This window comes from Ovis aries, chromosome 6, assembly GCF_016772045.2.
Source record: "Ovis aries strain OAR_USU_Benz2616 breed Rambouillet chromosome 6, ARS-UI_Ramb_v3.0, whole genome shotgun sequence".
Classification (NCBI taxonomy): Eukaryota; Metazoa; Chordata; class Mammalia; order Artiodactyla; family Bovidae; genus Ovis; species Ovis aries.
The window spans coordinates 86,373,487-86,381,353 of NC_056059.1; the positions used below are offsets into that span (position 1 = coordinate 86,373,487).

Genomic DNA, 7,867 nt, shown 5'->3' on the forward strand with positions numbered 1-7,867 from the left:
TAAATGGAATATGCAGTTAAAGACTTCAAGATAAAAACATAGGTTAGGGAGTCAGAAGTCAACTATTTTATGTAGAGCACATGTAGATTAAATGCATAAGAGGTCGCGCACAATGCACTGAAGAAAAAGAATCCACAAAGACTTAAGGTTGCTATCAAAAAAGCTGAAAAAGAACAAGAGAAAGTGGTTTTAAGAAACCCAGGGAAAGAAAGTTAGTTTTCTGAGTGGAATGGTCATCACAATTAAATACCCGCAAATGTCTATAACATAAGGACAGAAAAGCATTCATTATCGTCACAGTTAAGAGGCAACTGGCAGCTTTTGTCAGAACAATTTTGGGTAAGTATAAGAAATTAAAACACGTAAGATAAGGAAGTGAATATGTTATACACATGTGCATACAAATACACACGTCTATTTGCACGTGCACACACACACACAACCTACTGTCTTAGTCCTGAGGAAATCAACTCTAATCCCATCTTGGTTAAAATGAAAACTGATATTCAAAAACACACTAGTTATAATAAATTAGGTTTCTGAATGAAGCAGTTTTCTCAATCAGAGTGACAAGATTGAATATTTAATTATAAGCAACAAAAGTTTAAAGTTTCCCTGCTTTTACACTGATTTTGCTAACCTGCAACAGTGACATTAGGCAAGAGTCTGGGGTTTGGAATCATATTATGGGTATTAAATACCATCTCTACCAGAGTACTAATTATGATACCTTACCTCTCAACCTCTTTTTCTGTAAAATGGGGATTATGTTGATAATACTAATACTTTGCTTTTGGAGTTGGTTGTTTTGAGGATTAAATGATATAATACATACAAAGTGCCTGAGCAAAAGTCCTCAAGAAATGTTAGCTTTTAACTATTTTTCTGAGTTTTTTTGAGAACTAATTTCTAAAAAAAAAAAAATAGAAAAGAGGGACATTGATGCATTGCTACAATTTTGTTCATATAAAACTCTGCTTAAATAGAATTTGTATGCACGTATGCAATATTTTTGAGGGCTCTTTAAATATGATAAAAAGCCCAAATTTTATGCATAGAAATTTAAAGTGATTCTTGAATTTTTTGAGGGCTCTAGTTTTTAATCCCACATTTGATGGTTAGACATCTTCTCTTGTGTTAAGTACATCTTTAATTGAAAAGCCAATTGTCATCTTCCATAAGGTAACTAAGATACTTGATGTTTCCAAATGTGGTCCACTGATCTTTAAAACTCTAAGCCTGCTCACTGAAATCAAAGAACTAAAGGTAGAATCATGCAAAAGATATCAATCCCATGCTTAAAGTTTTTAAGATTATTTATTTTCTTAAAATGGCAATACAACCAAAAAAACTTCCCAATTGATTATAATCAATACCAATAGGATGCTGAGAAAATAATTTTTTAATTGTAGAAATTAAAGGAAAAAACTTAAATAGCAGAGGGCAACTTTATGTGAAGTGATAAGCTTTGAATATACAAATTACACAGGTTGAAAAGAAAACACAAATAGTTGCCTTTGGTAGTCACTCAGCCAAAGTTTCAATGAAACTGTAAATGTCAGTTATTCCACAATTTCAACACATCGTGATAGTTGATGATTCAACTAAGAACTGATCCCAGGGAGAGGCTCTCAAACCACAGGCTTCATCCCATTTGCTTCGGAATGTATAAAATAGCTGTGCTATTCCAGGGCCAGTCACTTCCATTTCTTATAACACCATCCCAGAGAAGGAACGGACTGGGAAGTTTGAGGTAAGAGAGATCTTAAGTATCATGGATTTTGATATATCAAGATATATTATATACCTTGTGTATGTTATCTAGAGAGAGAGATAAATCCAGGAAACTGCCAAAATTAAAATCATTGAGACTGTCATGGTTGCTTGAATCTGTAATCTTTAAGTGATTAGACAATCATCTAGGGTATACCTATTTACAAGACTCTTTCTTAAAATCATCACCCAGCTATTGTAAGTACATGGTTTAGAATGACCATAAAGAAAGCTTTATGGGGGCTGGAGTGCTGGTGGCACACTCTTACTGTTACAAGAGCCTCAGGCTCATTGATTTATGAGCTTAAGTCAGTAAATGAAGGGAACATGCACTGCCACACATGTGACAATTTATTTGTGGCCTCCTGTTTTTCTTTAAAATTTTCTGTATTTACATTCCATTCTATAAAATATCATGTTGACTTGAATGTAAAAATTACTTGGATTTTCCTATGAATCCTTAAATGAAATTGATGCTCCAGGAAGATGCATCTAATTTATTCAAAGACATTGGATGTGTTCCCCAGCATACAGCTATATACTGCTATGGGTATTACAGTTTGAGAAGTAGAAAAATAAAAGGTGGTAGTTGGTAATTACGCTGAGTCCTGCCTATAAGACAAGATCTGAAAGACTCTATGATGTGCTTTACCTGTTTGCTTTGGGTGTTTTTAAATCATCCTTGAATTCATATTTGTAATCCCCCTTTGGGATAGGTTCACTTGAATTCTGCTCTCTCCAAAAATCTTTCCTTGATTTCTCTGTTTTCTTCTATATTTGACATTGTTTAATCACTAAGTCATGTCCAACTCTTTTGCGACACCATGGACTGTAACCTGCCAGGCTTTTCTCTCCATATAACTCTCCAGGCAAGAATACTGGAGCGGGTAGCTATTCCTTTCTCCAGGGGATCTTCCAGACCCAAGAGTTGAACCCAAGTCTCTTGCATTGCAAGCAAATTCTTTACCATCCGACCCACCAGGGAAGCCCTAAATTGCTTATCCCCACACTAAGTCTCTGTAAAGGCCAAGGCTATATTTCCTTCCAGCAGCTACTCTTATTAGCATGTACAGAGAAATATTACTCTTAAATAATATGTGAATATTTGTTTTTTAAAAGCTTGATGTGACATCAAAATTACAAAACACCTTTGATTCTACCTAAAAAAAAATCATGGTCTCCAAATAGGTTGATGCTCTAAGAGCTATTAGTAACATAATATGTGCTACAACTAGATCTAATGAATTTGTGCTGACATTTGGTCTTTCTGTTACTTCTAGATTACATCTGAGTAAAATGAAAGTTCTCCTTCTGCTCACAGCCATCTTGGCAATAACCATTGGTTTCCCAGTGAGTAGTTCTGTATTTCAGAGTATTTATGGGTTGTTGTTGGTTTTTTGGTTGTTGTTGCTATGGTTATCGTTCTAATTCATAAATCCTAGGAAATGTTTCTATTTTAAGCATGTCTAATATCTGGCTTTTTTACATTATATTCTATGCCATTTTATAAATCATATACTATTTTATGTATAGTTTAATTCTACATAGTCTTGATGAAGTGGTGAATATTTTTGAGGTGTTTAAAATAAATAATAACAATTTTAAGAAAAATAATCCCTAGAATATTTTCTGGAAGCTCGAATCCTAAATTTAAACAAATGGCTACTATGAAACAATACTGAGTAGTGGATAGTTAAACTATTTCCTTCATACATATGCATGTTTCTCAATTTGTGTGTTTTATTATCATGAGTTGAATTAACTTCACTGTTTAATCTTTAGGTCTCTCAAGACAAGGAAAGAGAAGCACGAAGTGTAAGTTACACTTTTGCTGTTTAACATGTGCAATTTTCATGTGAAATATCCATAACTGTGGTTAAAGATATTCCTTTATTCAAACTTCTCAAACTCTAGAGAAATCCTTACAGAGTTTGGGTATTAGACTCAACAGAGATTCAGCCTTCAGGGATATGACCTCTGCTTGTTATAAAGAAAATTATCTCAGCATCTCACATAACAGTGGGGCCAAACTGAAACTTGAATCACTCTATGATGAATTGTATTATAATACTTTTTTTTACTAAAACTAGCCCAATAAATGTTGATACTTGCTCATCCCTCTATTCTGCTTTAACTCTACAAAACCCAGTCCAGAAGAGACAATAAAAATGATAATATAAGTAAAAATTTGAGAATTAAGAAATTTGGGCCTGCTTTGATGACCCCACCAGTGGAAAATTCACTAGCAGCTTATTTTGGTCTAAACAGTTAATAAAAAAAAATGTTTAAGAAAAAGAAAATAAAATTTTAAACAGGAAGCTCTTGTTTAGGAATTTGTTCATACTCAGATTAATCTTATTATTTCATGTATGGATGTGAGACTTGGACTATAAAGAAAGCTGAGCACTGAAAAATTGATGCTTTTGAACTGTGGTGTTGGAGAAGACTCTTAAGAATCCCTTGGACTGCAAGGAGATCCAACCAGTCCATCCTAAAGGAGATCAGTCCTGGGTGTTCATTGGAAGGACTGATGTTGAAGCTGAGACTCCAATACTTTGGCCACCCGATGCAAAGAGCTGATTCAATTGAAAAGACCCTGATGCTGGGGAAGATTGAGGGCAGGAGGATAAGGGGATGACAGAGGATGAGGTGGTTGATGGCATCACTGACCCAATGGACATGAGTTTGGGTAAACTCCGGGAGTTGGTGATGGACAGGGAGGCCTGGCATCCTGCAGTTCATGGGGTTGCAAAGAGTCGGACACGACTGAGTGACTGAACTGAACTGCACTGAATCATATTATCTTAAAGCAAGCATGATTGAGGCCAAACCTATAGAGAATTAAGGATACAGAAATTGATAGGAATATGGATCGACGGTAGAGAGGGAAAGAAGGAAGAAAGAAATAAAATAGAGGAGATTGTATCTTTGGGTAAAGACCTTATATAAAGGCAAAGAGAAAAAAATTGACCTCTCCTCCTCAATACCCTCCCCTTGATCTTACACTTACAGTAGCAATCATCAGGAAAATCTTCACGCTATGAGTAGAAAGGTACAAGAACATGGTTATCTCTAAGTGATTTCCTACATTTTTCTAAAATGATGCAAATTAATCAAATCCCTGTTCATAGTAAACACAGAAAAGGTAAATATCTCAGAAATTCTAAAGCCTCTACTTAAAAATGAAGACCTGCATGTTCATTAAATTTCTTTCTCTCAACAGGTCAGTGGGAGTGATGAACTATCTTCACAGTTCTTTTTCCCTCCTTACCAATATCCACACAACCCTTATTCACGATTCCTCTGTCCATGGTGGACCTATTTTTATCCTCCCATTCCAGTACCTGCATCTGTCTCTGCAGCTACCCCTGTTAATGAGAAGTAAATAAGAAAGAGAAGTCCCAGTGCAATTTAAGATGAAATAGGTGGTAAGTATGCAGAATACAAAACATGTGGGATTTTGAGGGGGTGTTTTTGTTGTTGTTTTCTAGCTATGTGACAAGGAGGATCCTATTTCCTTGACCAGGGATCAAACCCACATTCCCTGCATTGGCAGCTCAGTCTTAACTACTGAATGGCCAGGGAAGCCCCCAGTATGTGTCTTTTTTTGTTTTTGTTTCTTTTTGGAAGATAATTGCTTTACAATGCCATGCTGGTTTCTGCCAAATATCAACATGAATCAGCCACAGGCATACACATGTCCCCTCCTTCTAGAACTTCCCTCCCATCTCCCACCACATCCACCCTTCCAGGTGGTTACACAGCATGGGACTGAGCTCTTTGTGTCACACAGCAAATTCCCACTGGCTATTTTACATATGGTAATATGAATGGATACAGAAATTGTGGTGTATATATATATACACAATGGAATATTACTCGGCTTTAAAAAAGAATGCATTTGAGTAAGTCCTAATGAGATAGATGAACCTAGAGTTCATCCTACAACCTAAAGCCTATTGTACAGAGTGAAGGAAGTCAGAAAGAGAAAGACAAATATTGTATATTAACACATGTGAATGGAATCTAGAAAGATGGTACAGATGAACCTATGTGCAAGGCAGCAGTGGAGACGCAGACATAAAGAACTGATTTGTGGACACAGTGTGGGAAAGAGAGAGTGGGATGAATTGAAGCAGCATGGAAACATACACATTACCCAACATATGTTTTCTTTACTTTGCTGTCTGTAGACTGAACTACATTATTTCATGAAAAAAAAAAATGTTGCAATGTTTTCACTTATCCCCATTAAATTACAATTTGTCTGTGTGTGTTCCTTAGTCCCTCAGTCATTTCCGACTCTTTGCAACCCCACAGACCCTGCCAGGCTTCTCTAGCCATGCAATTCTCCAGGCAAGAATACTGGAGTGGGTTGCCAGTTCCTTCTCCAGGGGATCTTCCCAACCCAGGATTCAAACTGGAGTCTCCCACAATGCAGGCAGATTCTTTACCATCTGAGCCACAGGGAAGCCCAAGTTATAACTTATTTCAATCTCCTTCTCTGGTAGAAAGTGTCAGCGTCTCTACTCAGAGGTTGGGCTTCCTTGGTGGCTCAGTGGTAAAGAATTTACCGGCCAAACAGGAGACATGGTTTTGATTCCTGGGTCAGAAAGATTCCCCTGGAGAAGGAAATGGCCACCTACTCCAATATTCATGCCTGGAAAATCCCATGGACACAGGAGCCTGGTGGGCTACAGTCCATGAGGTAGCCAAAAAGACACACACAGCTTAGTGACTAAACAACAACTCACAGGTACATATGTGTGCCCTTGCTGATCCAACCTACACAGCAGTTTGAATCCCTCACTTGCTGTGATGCAATAGAAATAAGCTTTCTTATGAAAATATTTTTGAAAAATATTTTTAACATTTTCTGCTATCATCAACAATGGTCCATTTAAGGGCTGAATCAGAGCACCCAAAGAAGGTAAAATTTTAGTCAAAGTAAAGATCATAACTGATGAACTTATGGATCTAGGGTCTCAAGTAGACTTCAGCCTATTCCTTAGAAAATCATCCATTGTTCTAATTAGTATCAAAACTCATTTAACTTTTAATTATCACAATGAAATAAAATTCTAGAGACTGAATGCTCCACCTGAAATATTTTATTTCATCAACTCAAAAACAAATTGATAGTTTATTAATTACCAATGAATTGAGGCAATGTAAATGGTACTAAAGATTACATTAGGACCTGGCTGGGGCGGCGGGAGGGGGACGGGGGGGATAGATCTTTTATCTAATGCCAACCACTAAAAGTCTCTGCTTTCTTTCTTTCATCTACTCTGTCTTCTTGAGCATAAGAACTAGATATACTTTTGAGCCAATATTTGTAATTAAAAAGCAAAAAGACTTACACATTCACAAGCACATGACTCACTGAGTTTAATAACTTTACGTCTGTGATTTATTTCAGGTCACTGCAAAATTGAACATGAGCCACTTCCTTGAAGAATCAATATTCCTGTTAATCATAGAAAAATAAATGTGATTAAAGAAGCATACAAGATCATGGTTTCCCATTTTCTAAATCTGCATTGCCGGTAGGAACGCAAAATAAATTTTAACAGATTAATTTAATAGCTATTCCAAGGAAAGTACTGGAGTGGAAGTAACCAGAATTCACTAGCCCTGGAATTATCTTGACTGAAAGCCTACTCAGTAGCTTATGTTATTGTAGCGTAAGAGAATTAGAGACGATAAGGTTCCGAAAAAGAAGGAGACAAGCACTTTACAGGAACAGATCACTTTTAATGAGGTGAGAAGGTACAGCAGTCAGATTAGAGAGCTGCTGCATTAAGTTAAGAAGAGAGTAGGTATATATATGCAGAGATACATTGTTTTGAGGGGGTCTGTTTTTCCTCATGATTATTTTTGATTAGTTAGCTTTCTACAACTGGGATAAGGAGTTCCTGAGACCGCCAGAGACTGGGATTAGCTGAGAGCTGAACATAATCAATCCTAATGTCCTTTCCTTTCTTGGGGGAGAAAGTTCTTTATTCTGTATAGAATGGTGGGGAGAAGAACCTGGAGGGGAGTTTTAACTCCAGGCTATTGTGTAGCTTTCCTTCAGTTATGTAGTTCTACT

The 7,867-nt window shown here is 36.6% G+C and overlaps 1 long non-coding RNA gene across 1 annotated transcript; it reads left to right on the plus strand.

Annotated features, from left to right (window-relative positions):
- The first annotated feature begins 1,686 nt into the window (after window positions 1–1,686).
- Window positions 1,687–7,287, plus strand: LOC114115418 (uncharacterized). The gene is made up of 5 exons (XR_003589764.2): window positions 1,687–1,753; window positions 3,054–3,123; window positions 3,556–3,588; window positions 4,997–5,201; window positions 7,196–7,287. It is a non-coding gene; the product is annotated as an uncharacterized LOC114115418 (long non-coding RNA).
- The last annotated feature ends 580 nt before the right edge of the window (window positions 7,288–7,867 follow it).